This window comes from Terrapene carolina, unplaced genomic scaffold (genome assembly GCF_002925995.2).
Source record: "Terrapene carolina triunguis isolate 2854851 unplaced genomic scaffold, T_m_triunguis-2.0 Scaffold62, whole genome shotgun sequence".
NCBI lineage: Eukaryota > Metazoa > Chordata > Testudines > Emydidae > Terrapene > Terrapene triunguis.
Genome location: NW_020664413.1, coordinates 21,587,961 through 21,609,097, shown reverse-complemented (window position 1 = coordinate 21,609,097; position 21,137 = coordinate 21,587,961). Strand labels below are relative to the sequence as shown.

Genomic DNA, 21,137 nt, shown 5'->3' with positions numbered 1-21,137 from the left:
TGCAACTCATTTAAGTAATTATTGTGCTACTGTAATTGTCCCTCAACCAAATCTTAGTGTTTTCATTACAGGTCTTTGTAAATATCATTAAGAGTGGCTCTTGGGAGAGGCTAGTCATTTCAAAAGATTATCTGATAGCTACTGGTGATGATCTATAGAGTGATTTTCTACATTGGCTTATTTGGGACTTCTTGACTGGAGGATGTTAACACAAAATAAACCTAACATGGATGCTCCTTTTTATTGTGTTATGTCAGACAAAAACAATCCTGTTGGGGATGAAAACACTTAACAATTTCTTCTCATTAGAAAATTACATTAAAAACATATATTAGGAAAAGTGAGAGCAGAGAGACGTATAGCCTCTGGACCCTCTAATGTCAGGTCAGACAATCTTCACTGATTTCTAAGGATGGGAGGAGAATTGTACAGTGAGTCAATTTGGAAGAGGGAGTGGCAACCAAGGGCTAGTCTACACTGGCAATGCTAAAGTGCTGCTGCGGCAGCGCTTTAACTTGGCTTGTGTAGTCACGGCAGAGAGCTCTCCCAGCTCTCTAAAAAACCCACCTCCACGAGAGGTGTGGCTCCCAGCGCTGGTGCACTGTTTACATTGGCACTTTACAACACTGAAACTCTCTGTGCTTGGGATGTGTTTTTTCACACCCCTGAGGGAGAAAGTTGCAGCGCTGTAAAGTGCCAGTATAGACAAGCCCTATGACTATTTGCTTAATTAAGCTGATATAGGGAAGAGGAGTTATGGTTAGTTCTAAGTATAGCTGGACAATTCTTTCAACTGTAGGAGGTATCTTTCCCCCAAAATAAATAAATCAGCCAACAAATTAGGGTAGGTTGCAAAGATATCCTTTAGAAAAAGACCACAGCACAAAAAGATTTGTTTGAGGATGTATTACCAGTGTAGTATATGCAGTAGATTAGTAGAAGATATAGATGTATCACTACTCCTGGGGGCATTCTGTGCCAAAAAAATTCTGGGCATAATATTTTAAAATTCTGCAATTTTTTGTCAAAATAACATTACATAATCACACCAGTTTCAATTATTTTGGTAATTTATTTCAAAATACCTGTGAGCAAGTATGTCTGGAACAATAAAGACACACACAAAAATTCCCCCAGGAGTAGAGAGTTAAAGAAACCCCTATGACAATCCAGTTCCTGTTTCTCTGCCCCCCTCCCAACCCAGAGCCCAGTCGGGTGGCCAGACACCCACAACCCCCGCCCCCTGAGTCCACCTGCAGTGCCCCCCCAGCTAATACACACAAATCCCCCAGAACCCATGATGAGAGTGATCACTGGAAGTATGTTTTCATAGATTTTGGCTAAGTCATTTTCTTTTTCCCTAATAATCAACATATTTTTCTTCTTGGTGCTACAGATAGTGTAACGAATATTGGTAGTACCATCTTTCTGTAGTGATTTTGAAGAACTTCTTAGCAACCTCAATTAATTCAGTTGCATTAGCACATAAAGGGTTAAATTCATCCTGGGATAATTCCTTTGCATTCACTGGAATTACACTAAAGATGTTTGAATCAAAATAGTTTTTAAGTGATGATGTGGACACAACCACTTTTCTCTTGGAACACTGCTAGCTATTTTTTCTGTAGTTTCTCTAATTACAGTATTAAGCTATGTCTTCTGTTGTACTGCAACCAACTCTGCAGTTTTTATTTCAAAACTTGATTTGGCTGAATTCACTAATTTTAAATATAATTTAATATTCGCTGAAAGCTTACAAATAAATACACAGCCAATATATAAAGCTGATTTAAAAAAAATCAGCAAGCTACAGACCTGCTGTGGTGCCAGGAAAAAAAAAAAAGATTTCTTCTTCTAACATAGCTCTTGTTTGAAGCCCTATAATTTGCCTTTTTTTCAAGATGCTAGTTATGGGTTACAATAGACAACAGTAGTTTTACTTGTAGTGAAGGTGTTAAAAGAAGAATGCAGTAAAAATTAGCTGAAATATGAAGACAGTTGTTTTATTTTAATATGATTTAATTCTGTAAATATATAAAGTAGGATATAACGTAATTTACCAGAAAAAAAAACAGATAGAAATGCTACACAATTTCATTAACCTCTAAGCAGGAATAAAGAAAATATTTATGCAAATAGTATAGGCTATCATCCGCTATCACCTAGGCCTGGTTTATATAGACAACTAATTCTCTGCCCCGCTGTGTCCTATTAAAATGTCCAATATGTTAATTGCTTATAAAGGTTTAGAATGACTTGAATATCAGTAGCACCTCTGATAGTACAATTTGGAAAGTAAATATAATTTGTTATCGTAGTTAGATTTTTTTCATAAAATAGATACATAGATGAATTTTTAATTGTGCTAAGAGGTAAGCAATCACTGGATACTATACTACTACTTCTGTGACAGTTGATTCATTCCTTTAATATGCAAATTTTAAGTATACATAGATCCAGTGCTTTTATTTTAGAAATATGCCTAGAGGCTATATTGGTAGGCTTTAGGAAGATATCTGGTTTGGTGTGAAGTAAATAGTTGTTAGATGATCATATGAATTTATGTTTTAGAAGATGAAAAAGTGGACCTTTGAGTGTATGAGAAGACCCAACTGTACCTGTTATCCAAGCTCACAACTTTGTTTTGTTTTTTAAAGAAATCTCACCAAGCTCACAAATATCACACAATTAAAAGAAAAAAACAAGGGCAGCAAGAAATACAGCTAAAATATTCAAAATAGAATGTCTAAAATTAGGCATCTAAATCCATGTTTACATACCTGTGGCCTGATTTTCAGAAAAGAAGAGTTGCACCTCTCATTGGATTGAGTGGAAGTTATGCATGGTTGGTGCCTCTGAAAATTTGACTGCCTATGAATTAAGTGTCTTAATCTGGATTTAGATGCCTAACTTTAAGCACCCAAATTTGTATATTTTGGTCTCCATGAAAAAAATAATCTAAAAAGCATTTTAATAAAAGTCAGATTGGTTTGTGGGTATTTGTAATTGTTTTGGCATATGACCTATGTAAAGAAAAGGCATGGTTATTTGGGAACTGCCCATTGAGATAACATGGGGAAGCGTTGATTCACACTTCAACAGTAAAGCAAAATTAATAAAATTTAGATAATAACGTAGCAGTTAGATATCTGGCCCTTTTTGGTATTGTTACTGTCTACAATATTACTCAGTTCCACACTTCATTCTGAATTTTACTCTTGGTACTGTCTTGTTGTCCTTCCTGTTCTTAATCTAGAGCCATCATTCTCCCTTTCAAACAGTTGACAATAAATAAATTTCACACCTAACATCAGTGTCACAAGATAGTTCAGTAATTTTGTAAAGCAACAGGATCTTTTAGATAAAAATAAGATAAAAAGATAGCAGTCAGAAAGCAAAATGACTTCTAATTGTGCTGAGGATTTTGTCTTTCATGTATTCCTTCACAATCCAATCTAAGTAAACTAACTTTCATGTAATCTATTGTTAGAGATATTTTAACCAAAAGGAGTGGTAGTTTAAAACTACTAATTTTCCTCAAAAAGTTGAATTTTTGAGCATAGTGCTTCTTATGCCCACTCCAAAAATTTCTGCAGCACTAATCATTTTAGGGCTTATCTACATGAGAAAGTCATTACACTGATTTAACAGAAATTGATTTGAAAATTTATTTACCTAAACTGCTACAAAACCTTGCATAGCACTCTTATTTTGTTTGAGTGGTTTATTTCAGCTTAAATTAAGCTGGTAAGGAGTCAACCTAAAGTAAATTGAGATGAGTGTCTACACAAAGTTTTATGCTGGTTTAATTAAATCAATTCAGAGAGACACCTTTAATTAAACTGGTCCTAGTTTTTGTGTATATGGAGCCTTAAACAGACTCATAGTAATCGCTGTACTAAATCAGACTAATATCCATCTTGTCCAGCACCCTGTCTTATGCCCTGAATATTGAAGGTTTATAGCAGGGGTCGGCAATGTTCGGCACGCGGCTCGCCAGGGTAAGCACCCTGGCAGGCCGGGCCATTGGCCTGGAACGGCGAACCACGGCCAGTGGGGGCCGCGATCGGCCGAACCTGCCGCGTCAGCAGGTAAATAAAACTGGCCTGGCCCGCTAGGGTGCTTACCCTGGCGAGCCGTGTGCCGAACGTTGCCGACCCCTGGTTTATAGGCTTTTTAAAAATTCCTATTCTCTGATTTTGTGGTGATCTAATTATTACTATAAATTCTGATCCTTTTTTAAGTCCTTCTAAACTCTTGGCCTCAGCGATGTCTTGTGGCAATGAGTTCAACAGGCTTATTATGCATTGTGTAAAAAATAGTTCTTTTTATAAATTCTAAATTTGTTGCTTTTAAATTTCATTTAATCTCCCCATGTCATCTCATATTAGGAGTGCCTAATTTACCCTCTCTGTGTCATACATTAGATTATGTACCTCAGTCCTATCTCTTCTTTATAAATCTCCTATCTAAATTAATCAGTAGGAGTCTTTCAGTGTCTTTTCTCACCCTCATATGGAAATATTTCCTTTACTCTAGTATTTTTTATTATTCATATCTGAATCCTTCTTTTTCTGTTTTTTTAAATCTCTTTTGAGTTAGGGCAGTGGTTCTCAAACTATTGTACTGGTGACCCCTTTCATATAGCAAGCCTCTGAGTGCGACACTTGTTTATATATTTAACACCATTATAAATGCTGGAAGCAAAGCAGGGTTTGGGGTGGAGGCTGACAGTTCACGACCCCCCCGTGTAATAACCTCGCAATCCCCTGAGGGGTCCCGACCCCCAGTCTGAGAACCCCTGAGTTGGGATGATCAGAACTGAATATAGTATTCCAAGTGAGGGCATATCATTGATTTCAATAATGGCATTATTTTTCACTATTCTTTTCTTTCTCATTCTTATGCTGCTAATATTTTCATTGTGGGGTTTTTTTTTTATTGCCATTGAACATTCAGCAGAGATTTTAATTTAGTAGTACACCTTGGCACCTCAGGTCTTTTCCAGAGTGGCCACTTGGCTCTTGTAGCTGGTTCATTGCTTTTAGAACTGAGGTTATAACCAAGGTCACCACATATTCGATAACTTGAACAATGACATCACCTAACTGCAGGACTGCCAGGTTAACAGTTAGAAATGGAAGCGTATAACAATTTAAACATGGCTCTTTTGATGATAGCATTGTTTACTGAGTTAGTGTCAAAAGAAATAAAGCACTGGTGGACTTTAAGGCTTTATTCTTCTCCATATAAAAAGTCAAATATCTATTCATGCCAAGTATATGTAGTAGAGCTTCCACATAGTTGGCATGTGGACAGGTGATGAATGACGGCTGGATGATTGGCTGGTTAATTTAGAGACAGACAGACAAAGAGGAAAATCAACAGGAGTCCTCATGGGCCTGTCTGCACCACAGTGCACACTTTTCATCTTTACAGTTTTAAGTCCTTTTGGACAGACTTCTGGGAACCAGAATGTCTTGGACTGAGAAGGAAAAAGGTGCCCTGCTTCTGAGTAATCATCTATTTCCACACTCTCAGCATGATGGCAGCCTCATTTGGCAGGGTTTTGAGTCATATCTAATTCATCCAGAACAGAACTATTAGAGTTATAAGTCTCTTTCTCTTCTGAGCTTGGTCAGGATGTTTGCTACTGAGGATCGCCTTGCAGTGGCTGATGTAGAGAACAACTATAATTTTACATTCAGATGGTTAAGCCAGATAATTGCATCAGGAGAAGTGGACTGTATCACTGTGATGCCTCCTTTGTATTTGTGAATCGTGTATTGAGTTATGTTCCATGGTCTGTTCTGGGAGACCACAGCTGCACATTGGAGAGTCTTTAATTTTCCATTTGTGCAGCAAGTATCCGCAACTGCCATGATTTGTGCAGATGCAGTTTAGGGTTGCCCATGAGTTTCGCGGGAGATCAAAACCAGGGATCTTCTGCATCAGGTCTTTCAAAGGTATTTATTTGTGACTTCTTGTGAACTCCATTCGGCTTTCCAAGCTTCATGAGAGTTGAAGTTGCAAGACAAGCAGCCACCTTCAGCGACATAGAGTCCACCTTGAATGGGGACCTAAATACCATGGAGGAATATTTCCAGAAATGGAGGCTCAAACCAAGCCCCCGCAAAACCACAGTCACTGCATTCCATCTTGATAATAGGAATGCTAAGCTGGAGCCATGAGCAAGAGACCAGTAATTTCTTGTTTTGAGTGGCAGGGATATACCTCTGCTGTCTATCTCTGATCTCATATTTCTTGATTCCAGGACCAGTTGTAGAGCATAAGTCCTTTTCCATTAGAGTTCTCCTTACCTGCTGAGTATGTTGCAATCTGGAATGTCCTATGACAGACTCCCATATTCATAACTTCCCAGCACAGAGGGAAATATCTGGTGCATCTCTGCTTATTTATGTGGAACATGAAGCCTGATTGTCTATTTGAAATCAGTTCAACTTTTAGGGATACAAGTCTGAAAGTCTTTAGTGAGAAGACCATGTCTATTGCAATCCACTAAGCCCAAAACTCTTAATATGCAATGGTAGGTAGAATCTTATTTAAAGGTGTTAATGATTTCATGGCAATAAAAGAAAGCACATTTGAAGTGTGTGTGTGCATATATTATTTTTTACAATAATAAATATTAATAGAAAAAAACATGGATTCATACTATTATTATTAATGTGGAACTTTCTTGCCTGCCATATGCACTGAGAAATATGTCAACCACAGATACTTTAAGAAGATTTGAGAAAATGTGCAGTCTTGCAGCACTTTTACATGATTTATTTTTAATTTTGAAAAGACTTTAAACCCATTGTCTGATGAACAGCTTTTAAAAACAATAGATTAGTCACCAATCAGCACTAAATAAACTTAACCTGTTTGCTATATTTGACAGCATTTTGGTCCATTACTAGAAAGAACAGCTTTGTGTGTGTGTGTGTGTATGTTTTTGTGAGAAAGGAGCAAGAACAAAAAGCACTATTTTATGTGAATGATGCCTTTCTGCAACATATCCTCCACCTTTGAATGCCCATCCCTCCTTTATTACTTTATTTATTTATACACTTTTCTGCGGTGCTCCTATTGTAGCATCAAAATGCTTCAGAAACATTAAAAGAACATAGTCAACTTGAAAATCATATTTCTATCTTAAAATGTTTTAATTAATATATCACAAGTAAAACCAAAGATGATTACTAAAAATGATAGAAGTTAGCAACAATTTTTTCTCTCTCTTTCTAGTTTGCTCTGAATTAAACAGCAGTTAATTTTCACTTAAATAATATATACTTTGTTTCCTCTGCATAGTGAGTGTGCAAGTTGTTTCCTTCTTTGTTTAAATACCTTTATAAGCATCAACAAGGGAACAGAAAAGTCCTTTTAATTTTTTAAGACATTTTAAAAAAATCAGGTCATACTACTTGAAGGTAAATTTACCAGAAAATTGATTTAAAAAAAATTAGTTCATTCAAAATATTCAAGTTGAAAGTATACCTTTAATGAATATATCCTCACGGCACCATTGTGAGGTAAGAATGATTATGGTGAATTGGGACACAGAGAAATTATGGCTTTTAACCTGCAAAGACTAAGTACATGCTTAACTTTATGCATGTGAGTATTCCAGTTTGTTTCAGTAGGGCTACTGACCTGCAAAAGTCTTTGAAGGATTAATGAGATGCCCAAGATTATATAGGAAGTTTTTAGCAGAGCCTGAAATAGAACTCAGATCTCCTCATTTCCAGTCCAGCATGTCAAACATAAAGTCCTCATACCCTTTGCTCAATGAGTTTAGTAGATATAGGAACAGTCCTTTGCCATGTATACCTATTAAATAAAGAGATTTTTCAATTCAAGGAATTGATTCCAAAGTGTAAAGCATCTATTTTCAATAAAATTTTAAAATTCTTTACAATAAAGTTTTGTAATTGAATTAATTGTTAATACTGTCTAGGGGCAGCAGTAACTAATTAAATAAATAAATAATCTTGTTTTTATATTTCTCTCTTCTTCTATCCAAGCTAGAGAAAAATCACTTATACTATGGAAATCCAAGCATCACGTTGTACATCTGTTATTCAGTGCTACTGAAAAACTTCTCCAAATCTCTAAGAAAGACATGCCTCTTAACCTGTAATTTTGCAAGTGTGGAACAAATGACACAAATCAAAATTGATAGAGCAAGAAACTAGAGATGCTATGGAAATAATTTTGTAATTATGTATGATGATTTTTTATGATTTAATAAAACTGTGCCACTGAGGTGGTGGCTCCTTAGTCCCAGGCTTGAGGTTTTTTGTTTTTGTGGGCTTTTTTTTTTTTTGCCATTACATATTTCCCATTCGTGGTTATGAAGCCTGAAACTAACAATGGTAAGAAGTTATTACACATCACTTATGAATGGCAGAATGTAGGATTGAGACAAAGGAAGATAGAGTGTGAGTGCGCTGTGGGGTGTGTGAGAATACATATGTCAACAGGATATGTGATTCTGGCAAATTCAAAGAAGTTAAATTTTTTCCATGCCTCGTCTGTCTATCTGTCTTTAATGTGTCTAATGTAGCTCTTTATTTTAGATATTTATTGGACATGATTCACCATACTATCTAGATATGTAATATATTTTCTTTTATATTGCCTAGGCCACACCTTACAAAATGTTTCAATTACTTTCTTTTGATATCTGACTGCTCAATTTGTATACATTGTATTATACATGTGCTCTTTTTACACTTATAGGTGCACCAAATATCTTTCTAGAACACAATGAATGTGTGCATATAAAATACTTTATAATAAGTATATGTACCTATGCTGAGGTTTTAGTACTGCCACTGTTGTAGAAGTTTATTTTTTTCTGCAAACATTGTTTAGTAATTTTTCATATGTGTTACAGAATTTATGAACATATATTCTCTACAAAGACTTAAAAGGGTTTTTGTAATGACATTGAAAAGCAGCAAAAAATGGGTACTGCAATAGTATTTTATTAATGAATGATGTACATTGGTTCCAGCTGTGACCATGTGATTAGACCTTCACTAGGCAACAATGGGTATTTTCCTGTTGCCTTTATTTGATTTCCAAGAATGTGTCATCTGTTATATAAACCCTTGCCAATATGCCCCATGTAAAACTGGTATTTTGTATTTTTCTGAAGCATCAGCTGCATACCCACCCATATCCCTGCAGAAATATTGTTTCAATTGAATAGGGCACCTTAGTGCCTATGTCTGGTGCTGCATACCAAAAACATAAATGCGTGTTGTAATTTAGGTTCTATTAAATATATCACTCTATTTGTAGGATGCCTTGTTGCCTGGTAATGAGAGAGATTATTTTCACTCTTACATTTCTATCTTAATATTTTATTACAGCAGTATAATGTGTTATAGAGGTGGACAAGCCTGCAGATTGAAATGTGGATAGTCCAGATTGTTCCTTTCCCTAGACCATATGGTATAGTTCTAAAAGCCTTTTGTACGCTGTCTGTTCAGTTAATTGTAAACTCAATCTTTAACATACCTAAAAAAGAAAGAAAGAAAGAAAAGGAAATATAAGTGGACTAAAAGAAAGGGTCCATATATCCTTTGAGAACCCCTGCAAGGTTTGTTAAAAAGATGTAAAAACTCCAAACCCTCACATTGGCATCTTGGTGGGGTTTCACTGTTGGTGAGTTTAAATGTATTTTTCTGTATGAACATGAGTTTTCATGTTCCTTGATCACATAAGGTAGAAACACCCGTGATGGTGGTGGTGGTGGAGTGGAAGAAATCTATTCTCTCCAAGTCAAATGACTGGGCAGGGGAGAGGTTTTAGTATATAATAAACTGGTAAAATGGTATTCAAAATGGTATTTTTCCTCAGGCAGACAGCTCTGCCAGTGGGTGATGTACACCAAGATTTATGACAGATGGGTAGTAGGATTGCTAATACACCTACACAAGTTTTAGCTTCTGATGTTCCCAGTGCTCTTGATGCCTAAGAAGTTTGTGTTCACATTTTGTTTTGATGTTTTCCAATGCATGGTCTTAGGAGAATGGAACAAAGGCCCACTCTGGATCCTCATGTGCTAAGATGAGAATAATTTATCCTAGTCCTCACAAAAAGTGTACTATATAAGAAAACCATTGAATCCCTGGGCAATAAGATTTTAAATCTCATCCTCAGAAAGTCTGTGAAACAAAATGTCATATTCCATCATTACACTGATATGCTGTAAGAGTAGTTGTCCTTGAAAATGGCCACAATAAACGTATGAAAAGAAAAACTGGGTGGGAAAAGTCATGCCTACTGCTTAATATGCTATTTACTGTATCCTTGGGGCTTCTGTGTTGCTATTACATTACAAAAATTGGGAATCTGTTGGGTTAATATACACATTCAAATTTTCTAATATTACAAAATATGTTTTTAAATATTTTTCCTTATTTATAAAATAGACTGTTAGGGTCCAGGTGCATGTGCACTACTAAAAGCAGATTAAAATTTTACAATATAAACCAATATTAATTATAACATTTCCTTACCCACTCAATTTATCAGGACCAACAATTTCTAACCTTCTCAACCCATCCCCTTGAAAGCTTGAGAGAACAGGTAGGCCTTGCAGCAATTCTTAAGACCAGTAAGTTCATGCTTTGTCAGACCTAAGTGGGGAAGGGAGTTCTGGAGTCAAGGGCCCCTCATTGAAAATGCCCTTCTGCCAGTCTCCCCCGTTTTAAATTAGGAGGATGTTAGTTCAGACATCTCATCTGAGGCAGGTTCTGTGGTAGGCAAGACACACACCATTTAGGGCTTTGTAGGTAATAATTAACACCTTTAATCACACCTAGAAATCAGACGAGAAGTCTGTTATGTAATTGAGCATGAGACTAATGTGCTACCTGTCAAAGCCCGACTAAACAAGTTTGCTGATCCATTCTGCACAGCCTGAAGTTTCAAAATGATCTTCAGATATAGCACCATGCAGAGCATGTTGCAATAACCCAGTTGTGAGGTGTTTGGAGGCAAAAGAATTTATAATTGTAGTGAGGTCTGCATCAGGAAGAAAAGAACACAGGCTTCTCACCAATGCAGATGAAATAAAAGCACTTTTGACCATTTCTGGACATCCAGAAGCAGGCATAGATCCAACAAAATTCCCCCAAATTGTAAACCTGGGCAACAAATGGTGATACAATCATGTCTTTTACTAAGATAGTGTACCCAGTTTAAATAATGTAAAGGCAACTAAAGGCAAGATGCTCACTGGTATAAGTTGAAGTAGCTCAGTTTTCCTCAGACTGGCAGCCCAAAATTTCAAATGAAAATAGCACCTGCAAGCATGAATAAACTGAGAAATAAAAGAAACAATTATTTTTGTGCCTTTTGAAACTTCACATTTCTGAGATGATTAAAGATGTACATTTTTCTTGTTTTATAACACCGGGCGTGGTCAAGCACCCTGGAATGGACATTGCTCAGCCAAATGTAAATTTGGGATTACAGTATACTATGGCATGTCATGCATGCCAGTGAAATGAGAGGCATGTCGCTTACATACCATTCTTTGGTTGTGGTATGAAGTTAGTGGGAGCCAAGTATGCATCTGTGGGCAGAATTTGGTTCTTATGGTCTGAGCAATTTACAGGCATTGAAACACAAGGAGCACCACTTAATGATCTAAGAATCCAGCTACAGTTCTGAGAGGGTGTAACTAAGCAATGAAAGACAAAACAGTGACTGAACATTTGCTAGAACTTCCATATGCTGAGAATAGCCCTCAAAACCACTGAGTTACCTCTTACATCTAATGCCTCATTAACAAAATTACCTGCTTCTTTACCATATAGCAAACAGCATTCAATATAAGTTCACTTGTATACTTCACAATAGATAATGCAAAAATGATGTACTAACTTGTATCTGTGATTAAAGAAAGACTTAATTTACCCATTTGTGCTGATTCCAAAATTTGAGAAATATCGAAAATATTAGCATTTCTTCAAAAAAAATGTAGCTAACACTTTTTCGCAGCAGATTCTACTTGTTAAATCTAATTATACTTTTAGTATTTGTTTCTTTAGTTTGAATGACATGCATGTCCATTCAGTAAGCACTTAATGCCAGCTTAATTTGTAAGGCGGTGAAATTTGATACTGGAGGGGGATAGCTCCGTGGTTTGAGCATTGGCCTGCAAAACCCAGGGTTGTGAGTTCAATCCTTGAGGGGGCCACTTAGGGATCTGGGGCAAAATCAGTACTTGGTCCTGCTAGTGAAGGCAGGGGGCTGGACTTGATGAGGTCCCTTCCAGTTCTAGGAGATAGGATATCTCCATTTGTTTATTTTAATGAGAAACAACCTTGTTTGACTTGTGTATAAAAAATTCAAAAAGTTGGTTATGAGAGAAGAAAGTTGGACAGTAAATATCTCCATATAGAAAAGATGTGAGCATTTTTTAAAAACTAGATAGAAAATTCATGTTTTTTGGTCCTTCAGCTAGTAGCAGATGCATAGTGCCATAAATGCAAACGGTGTTTCATAAACATGGGTAGGACACAGTCCATGTCCAAATAGCTTACAGTATAAATAAGACAAACACAAAATTACATCAGGAGAAGAATGTGGGAATTACTGATGAGACCAAAGGAGGAAGAATATCTTGAATAGGTAGGTTTTAAGGTGGGATTTAAAGGAGAGGACAGATTAGCAGATAAGAACAGTAGAATTTTTCTGGGCAGGGGGGAACTGAAGGCATGAAACAAGGATTTGGAAAAGTAGACAAAGAAAACAGTAGATGGAGAAGATTAGAAAGAGCATAGGGAGTAGAGCGGGTTGAAAAATGTGATGAATTTTGGGGAATTTTCCCCCCTGAAAAATGTGTTCTTTTTTACAGAAATTTTTGAAATGTATGAGGGGAAGAAGACATGGGAAATGAGAGCAGAGATGTAGTTGAGAACAAAATTGTGTAGTGCCTTATGGTATGTCTACACTGCAGAGATTATACTGCCATTGCTATGTCACATAGCAATTCCTGAATAGCCCCCTTGTGTAGAGGCAGCATACTTGACAGGTGTTTTTCTGTTGGTGTAGGTAGTCCACCTCCCTGAATGACATTAGCTATGCTGACAGAAGCACTCTTCTGTTGACATAGCAGCATCTGCCCAGGGGGTTGGTCGACATAACTATATGTGGCACACCCCTGACCATATAAATATTCTATAATTTTTCTGTGTAGACCAAGCCTTAGAGTTGAAGATGAAGATTTTGAATTTGATGTAGTAAGAGATAGGAAGTGACTTTAAGGGAGCAGAAGAAAAGAGAGTAACAACGGAGTAGTGGAGAGTTGAGAGACAGTTGGACCCGGCAGGAGTCTACAGTAATTAAGGAAGAAAGGACCAGTGAATGAGCAAAGGAGTCCAGAGAGCTGGCTGTATTTTAAAGAATCCTTATTGAGGTTGCAGGAACAAACCATCCCGATGTGTAGAAAGAATAGTAAATATGGCAGGCGACCAGCTTGGCTTAACAGTGAAATCCTTGCTGATCTTAAACACAAAAAAGAAGCTTACAAGAAGTGGAAGATTGGACAAATGACCAGGGAGGAGTATAAAAATATCGCTCAGGCATGCAGGAGTGAAATCAGGAAGGCCAAATCGTACTTGGAGTTGCAGCTAGCAAGAGATGTTAAGAGTAACAAGAAGGGTTTCTTCAAGTATGTTAGCAACAAGAAGAAAGTCAAGGAAAGGGTGGGCCCCTTATTGAATGAGGGATGCAACCTAGTGACAGAGGATGTGGAAAAAGCTAATGTACTCAATGCTTTTTTTGCCTCTGTCTTCACGAACAAGGTCAGCTCCCAGACTACTGCACTGGGCAGCACAGCATGGGGAGGAGGTGACCAGCCCTCTGTGGAAAAAGAAGTGGTTCAGGACTATTTAGAAAAGCTGGATGAGCACAAATCCATGGGGCCGGGTGCTAAAGGAGTTGGCGGATGTGATTGCGGAGCCATTGGCCATTATCTTTGAAAACTCATGGCGATCGGGGGAGGTCCCGGATGACTGGAGAAAGGCTAGTGTAGTGCCCATCTTTAAAAAAGAGAAGAGGGAGGATCCAGGGAATGACAGGCCAGTCAGCCTCACCTCAGTCCCTGGAAAAATCATGGAGCAGGTCCTCAAGGAATCAATTCTGAAGCACTTACAGGAGAGGAAAGTGATCAGGAACAGTCAGCATGGATTCACCAAGAGCAAGTCATGCCTGACTAACCTAATTGCCTTCTATGAGGAGATAACTGGGTCTGTGGATGAGGGGAAAGCAGTGGATATGTTATTCCTTGACTTTAGCAAAGCTTTTGATACGGTCTCCCACAGTATTCTTGCCGGCAAGTTAAAGAAGTATGGGCTGGATGAATGGACTATAAGGTGGATAGAAAGCTGGCTAGATCGTCGGGCTCAACGGGTGGTGATCAATGGCTCCATGTCTAGTTGGCAGCCGGTATCAAGTGGAGTGCCCCAAGGATTGGTCCTGGGGACGGTTTTGTTCAATATCTTCATTAATGATCTGGAAGATGGCGTGGACTGCACTCTCAGCAAGTTTGCAGATGACACTAAACTGGGAGGAGTGGTAGATACGCTGGAGGGTAGGGATAGGATACAGAGAGCCTTAGACAAATTAGAGGATTTGGCCAAAAGAAACCTGATCAGGTTCAACAAGGACAAGTGCAGAGTCCTGTACTTAGGACAGAAGAATCCCATGCACTGCTACAGACTAGGGACTGAATGGCTAGGCAGCAGTTCTGCAGAAAAGGACCTAAGGGTTACAGTGGACGAGAAGCTGGATATGAGTTGACAGTGTGCCCTTGTTGCCAAGAAGGCTAACGGCATTTTGGGCTGTATAAGTAGGGGCATTGCCAGGAGATCGAAGGACGTGATCATTCCTCTCTATTCAACATTGGTGAGGCCCCATCTGGAGTACTGTGTCCAGTTTTGGGCCCCATACTACAAGAAGGATGTGGAAAAATTGGAAAGGGCAACAAAAATGATTAGAGGGCTGGAGCACATGACTTATGAGGAGAGGCTGAGGGAACTGGGATTGTTTAGTCTGCAGAAGAGAAGAATGAGGGGGGATTTGATAGCTGCTTTCAACTACCTGAAAGGGGGTTCCAAAGAGGATGGAACTAGACTGTTCTCAGTGATAGAAGATGACAGAAAAAGGAGTAATGGTCTCAAGTTGCAGTGGGGGAGGTTTAGGTTGGATATTAGGAAAAACTTTTTCACTAGGAGGGTGGTGAAGCACTGGAACGGGTTACCTAAGGAGGTGGTGGAATCTCCTTCCTTAAAGGTTTTTTAGGACAGGCTTGACAAAGCCCTGGCTGGGATGATTTTGTTGGGAATTGGTCCTGCTTTGAGCAGGGGGTTGGACTAGATGACCTCCTGAGGTCCCTTCCAACCCTGATATTCTATGATTCTATGATCATGGGGTGTTGTTGCTGGAACAGTAAGGAAAAGGCAAATTGTGAAGAGGCAGTATTAAAAAGAATAAAGCGGTAAGATTTAGGGAGAGATTGAACATGGAAGTGCAGGGGACGGGACTCAAAGATCATACTGAGATTACAAGCCAGGCAGACAGGAAGGATAGGAAAGTTGTCAGTAGAGATAAAGGAAGAAGGTGGAGGCAAAACATTCTGGATAGAGAGGCAGATTTGGGAATTATCACACAGACATGGTAGATGAAAGCATAGGAATAGATAATGTCACTGGAAATAGTCAGAGAAAACAAAATTTTCTGGAGTACTGAGGGTGAGGAGGCATTAAAAGAGTAGGGAAAGATGCAATTACAGGATACAAGACAAACCAGGAGAGGTCAGAAACATGGAAGCCAAGGTGAGAAAGCAGAGGACTCAGTCATACAAGAAATAACTCATACCGTCTAAAGTAGTACAGAGTTCTTTCTAGCACAGGAGTATTCACCATCTCACTAGATTAGGAGTGATATTAATATTTGCAGAATATAAATTTTCATGTTATGTTACTCTAAAGTAGCCTTGCAAACAAACAAACAAACAAACAAAAAAGTCAAAATTTACCAGCCCAGGCACAATATCTGCTTGCCTGCACTTTGCCATGAGGATTGATGTTAATGAAAATCTACTGATATCTTCCAAAAATAAAGTGTTAATCTTAGGCAAATAGAATTTTCCAGGGCTAATCTAAAAAGAGGCTGTTTAATGTAATGGGTAGAGGCAGGAAACTTGGAGTCACTTCTGCATTCCATTCTTTGCTCTGCTGCTGAGTTGCTGTTGGAATTTTGGGCAAATCACTTAACTTTTAATTTCAGGTTTCTTATAGGGTAAATTAGAGAAAACAATACCTACCTACTTCACAGAGGCGTTATGAAATTTAATATTTGTAAAGCTCTCTGGCATTCTTGGGTGAAACTGGATAAATGCAAATCATTATTAATAAAGAAAAAAATGTGAAGTAGAATATGCTATTTTATGTTAGAAAGCAACAGGGGGGGAGTTAGTATTTTTGTTGTTCTAAGTACGTTTTTAAAAACGTATCTGAAAAAATGCTGGGTTAGAAGTTATGTAGTCCAGTGCTTCTCAAAGTCGGGCCGCCGCTTGTTCAGGGAGAGCCCCTGGCGGTCCGGGCCGGTTTGTTTACCTGCCGCGTCCGCAGGTTCGGCCGACTGCAGCTCCCACTGGCCGCGGTTCACCGTCCCAGGCCAATGGGGGCTGCGGGAAGCGGCGCGGGCCAAGGGATGTGCTGGCCGCCCTTCCCGCAGCCCCCATTGGCCTGGGACGGTGAACCGCGGCCAGTGGGAGCTGCAGTCGGCCGAACCTGCGGACGCGGCAGGTAAACAAACCGGCCCGGACCGCCAGGGGCTTTCCCTGAACAAGCGGTGGCCTGACTTTGAGAAGCACTGATGTAGTCATTAGGTTTGTTTACTGAATGCACGTTTCTTATAATTATCTAGTAGTTTGGATATATAAACAGGCTATGATGCTTTGTTCACAGAAAGTTGAGCTGCTCAATTTAATACTTAAAAGTGCGACAACTGAGTACCTCTTGTGTACCCATAAAAAAAGATATTTTCTGTTTATAAAGCTTGTCTGTCAGTTTTTTGCAGGATCAAAGTAGTAATGTTAGGGGTGATGTGTTCTGGGACAATAAGTCAACAAGAGATAATAAAGTTCACCAAAGATATGTTGAATTTATAAATGTCTCTCTGTGTGTGTATAATATACATGTATATTATACACACACACACACACACAGGCATATTGTAAATATAAGATCATATTTTAAATAATCAACTTATATTTATGTAGATGCTAGATACATTATTTGAAATGTGATCTTATATTTACAATATGCCAATGTTTTAGGTGTGAAAGCATAGAAGGATCTTTACTGCACACACATGGACACATGTTGGTTATTTTTTTTAAATTAAGGGTTTTCTTTAAGTTTGTCATTAATCAAGTGACTTTACTTTTATGGAATTTATTTGTTTAATTATCGGTATGCTAGATTACAAGACAATTTACATTACAAGGCTGATTTTGAAATTCTCTTGATCTACTCCCGTACTCAGTTTTCTTTAAAAAAAAAAAAAAATGTTGTTGTTCGTTTACCCCATTGAGGCCAAAGGACACAAAGAAGCCTGTTAAATGTTTGCATCTTTATTCAATATAGCCACTGCTTACAAGCACAAAAGAGCCACATCTAGAGTATGGACCAAAATTACTAGAGGTAGAAATGCTTTGTACACCAAGCATTTAGGTTGCCTTTTCCAAAGGGGTTTTAGGGAATTAGGCACCCAGTTTTCATTGAAATTCAGAGAATGCTGGGCATCTAACTCCCTTGTACCTCTGAAAATTTCAGCCTTAGCATTGTTTATAACCATTTTGATGGAAATTTTGATTGAAATTTCTTGTGTTTCATCTGTGGCTAGAGGAAAAGCTGAGACAAATGTTTGAAGAAAATCAAATGAGCTAGTGAGTTAAAGCAAAATTAGTATTTTTTTTTTCTCATATCAAAACTTTATTTTTTTCCCATTCATAACTCAAAACCAGTGTGGTCTAATAGCTAACTAGTAAGTCTACTTTAGGTCTCAGTGAGAATAATTTTAAAACATATTGACAGTCAAATTTCTTAAAGTTGGGAATGCTGTAAGGTCTCCCCATGGACACAAGTGTTGTGAGCCACCTGGCAAACTTTATAAATGTTTCTGGCATGTCAACAGACATTATAGGTGTCATCAGGCACCTGGCAAATGTTATAAAGGTCAACAGCATGTCAGCTGTGTTTATAAATAAGCAAAAACACATGACTATGTCTGCATTTATCAGCCAAGAAATACACACCTTGGATGTGCTAATGTCCAATGCCTCAGCACTGGGAGCTGTGCATTTATTGGCTGTCAAGCACACACCTTGGAGTGCTTATAATGTGGCTTATGATGAACTTTAAAAAACCAACATTGAAATATAAGACATTTTCTATTCGTGTGCTCAATCAAATGTTTCCATTAAAATTAAGAAAATAGTTACTCAGAGATTGACCAAAGGAAAAAAGATACGTCAAATCAAGGCTCTCCAGTGTCTCTCTTTCTCTCACCCTTACATACTCAAAGCACCTGAGGAACGTGGCTCAGCCTCCTCTTTCCTTGGTGGTAGTAGAAACAGCTGGTTAGAATTGCTTTTCTTTTAAACTCTACTTCTTTGCTGGAGAATACTGGAAGGCAGAAGCAGCAGCCTGAACCAGCTCTCTTAGGCACTGTCTACACTAGAGAAATTTGGCACGCTGATCAGAGTGTGTCCGTCCTAGCATGTTTGTAATAACCTCATGTCTGCTAAAGAAAGTGCTCCCAACTGTGCAGACACATTACAACCACTGTTTGGATTAGGTTTACTCCAAACAAGGTGAACCACCATGTGGTCCTTTGCTGTGCCAGTCTCCGCTGGTTCAACACAAGTGTGGATGGAGAAGGGTGGTATAATAGCTCCAGCAGATCAAAGCCTATCATCCTTTAGTGCACACCCTGGTCACTGCTTAGGTGACCTGTCTAGTTTTACATTCTGTATTCCACTGCATAGGGATCAAGTAGGTCTGTGCAAATAAACCTGAACACATTGGTAGCTCATTGCAAGCTATTTTCACAGTAGACATCTTATTATATCAATAGTATTCTTACTGCTGCTTTGCCAGAAGAGGGATAGTGGCAGCCTGAGTAGCTGTTGCTTTTAACTTTCAATGGGGCATTAACACAACATGGTATAGTGCCTTCACATTTAGGCAGTGGGGACTCTGCTTAGAAGTGATGATATGATATGACACAGAGTGTTTTTGCCATATTAGCTGGAGGAAGGTCTAGCTATTATTGAGGGCAGGGGTGGATTAAAGATCTTCAGCCTTCCTCCATCAACTTGAAGAGGAGGCAGAACCAAAGTAATTTTTTAAAAGTTACCATCTTCATCCTATCCCTAGCCTAAGCTCCATGAAACCATTAAAAGGATTAGATTTAAATATATTTCAATTAAATTAAATTGTTTTAATTAAATTATGATTGCATTTTTCCTTTGCAGTTTGTGTAACGATGTGTATGAGGTCGGCAAGGAGGCCTTATAGTCCTAATATGTATTTGTTGTAGCATGTGAAATGGAGGCCCCCTCAGCAAAAAATCTCACCTTTCATCCATAGCAATGATGGACCTTGTAGGTGTCACAAGGCACCTGGAGAGCTTTATAAATGTTGCTGTTGTGCCAACTTTGTTTTTGAGTACGTTTACCAAGGAGAAAAGGACTCTTGGCTGTTCTATGTACTGCTGATAAACTGGCAAAGTTTCTCAATGATTTAAGCCCTTTATTATACCACACCCTATGCTTGTACCATTGCTGTGGTTGTTATAAACCAAGCACTTTTAAATTGGTGTAATCCAGTTGCTATAACACACCCAGTGTTTGTAAGAGCTGGTGTCTATGATAATCGCACAGCGATTTAAGCACTGTCTGTGTGCTAGTGGTATTTCTAAGTAGCATGAGCTTTTGAGGCCTATTGATGCTGTTTGTAATAGCTGCAGTCGATCCTGGACTACCTTATGCATCTCGAGCTCCAGGGCTTGTCTCTTTTATCAATTAAGGTCCACTCAGCTGCCATATTAGCCTTTCAATCTCCATTCCAGGTAAAGTCTGTCTTCGATCATAACATGACGGTCCGGTTCTTGAAAGGTCTGGAGCAACTCTACCCCCAGGTCCGGGACCCAGTTCCTCTATGGGACCTGTATCTGGTGCTTGTGTGGCTCATGAGAGCTCCCTTCGAGCCCTTGGCATCCTGTTCCCTTCTTCTTCTCTCCTGGAAGGTGTAATTCCTGGTGGTGATAACTTCTGCCCGAAGGGACTCTGAGATTAGGGCACTTACCTTGGAGCCACCCTATACAGTGTTTTTCAAGGACTAGGTCCAGCTGCGGCCGCATCAGGCTTTCCTGCCCAAGGTGGTTTCACAATTTCACATGAGCCAGGACATATTTTTGCCAATCTTCTTCCCAAAGCCTCATAAGTCTGAGGAGGAACATAGGTTGGAACATCAGGAGAGCGCTAGACTTCTGCATCGAAAGGACCAAGCCATTTCGCAAGTTGTTCATCGCGGTGGCGGATAGGATGAAAGGTCATTGAGTGTCCACCCAGAGAATTTCATCTTAGATCACCGCCTGCATCTGATTTTGCTATGAACAGGAGAAGGTGTCTCCACCGGCGATTGTAACCACCCAGTCAACTAGAGCACAAGACTCGTCGTCGGCTTCCTGGCCCATGTGCCAATTCCAGTTATCTGCAGGGCCGCCACCTGGTCATCCATTCACACATTCATGTCTCAGTATGCGCTTACCCAGCAAGCCTGAGATGACGCCCGCTTTGGTAGAGCAGTATTACAAGCCACACGACTGTGAACTCCAAGCCCACCTCTAGAGATACTGCTTGTGAGTTACCTAGAGTAGAACGACATGAGCAAGCACTCAAAGAAGAAAAAATGATTACCTACCTTTTCGTAACTCTTGTTCTTCTCAATGCATTGCTCATGTCCATTCCATTACCTGCCCTCCTGCCACTCTGTCGGAGTTGCCGGCAAGAAGGAACTAAGAGGGCGTAG

The 21,137-nt window shown here is 38.9% G+C and overlaps 1 protein-coding gene across 5 annotated transcripts in view; it reads left to right on the top strand.

The window, feature by feature from the left end:
* Positions 1-21,137, top strand: part of GTDC1 (glycosyltransferase like domain containing 1) — a 258,004-nt gene that overhangs the window by 43,549 nt on the left and 193,318 nt on the right. The gene's annotated exons all lie outside the window — the stretch shown is intronic.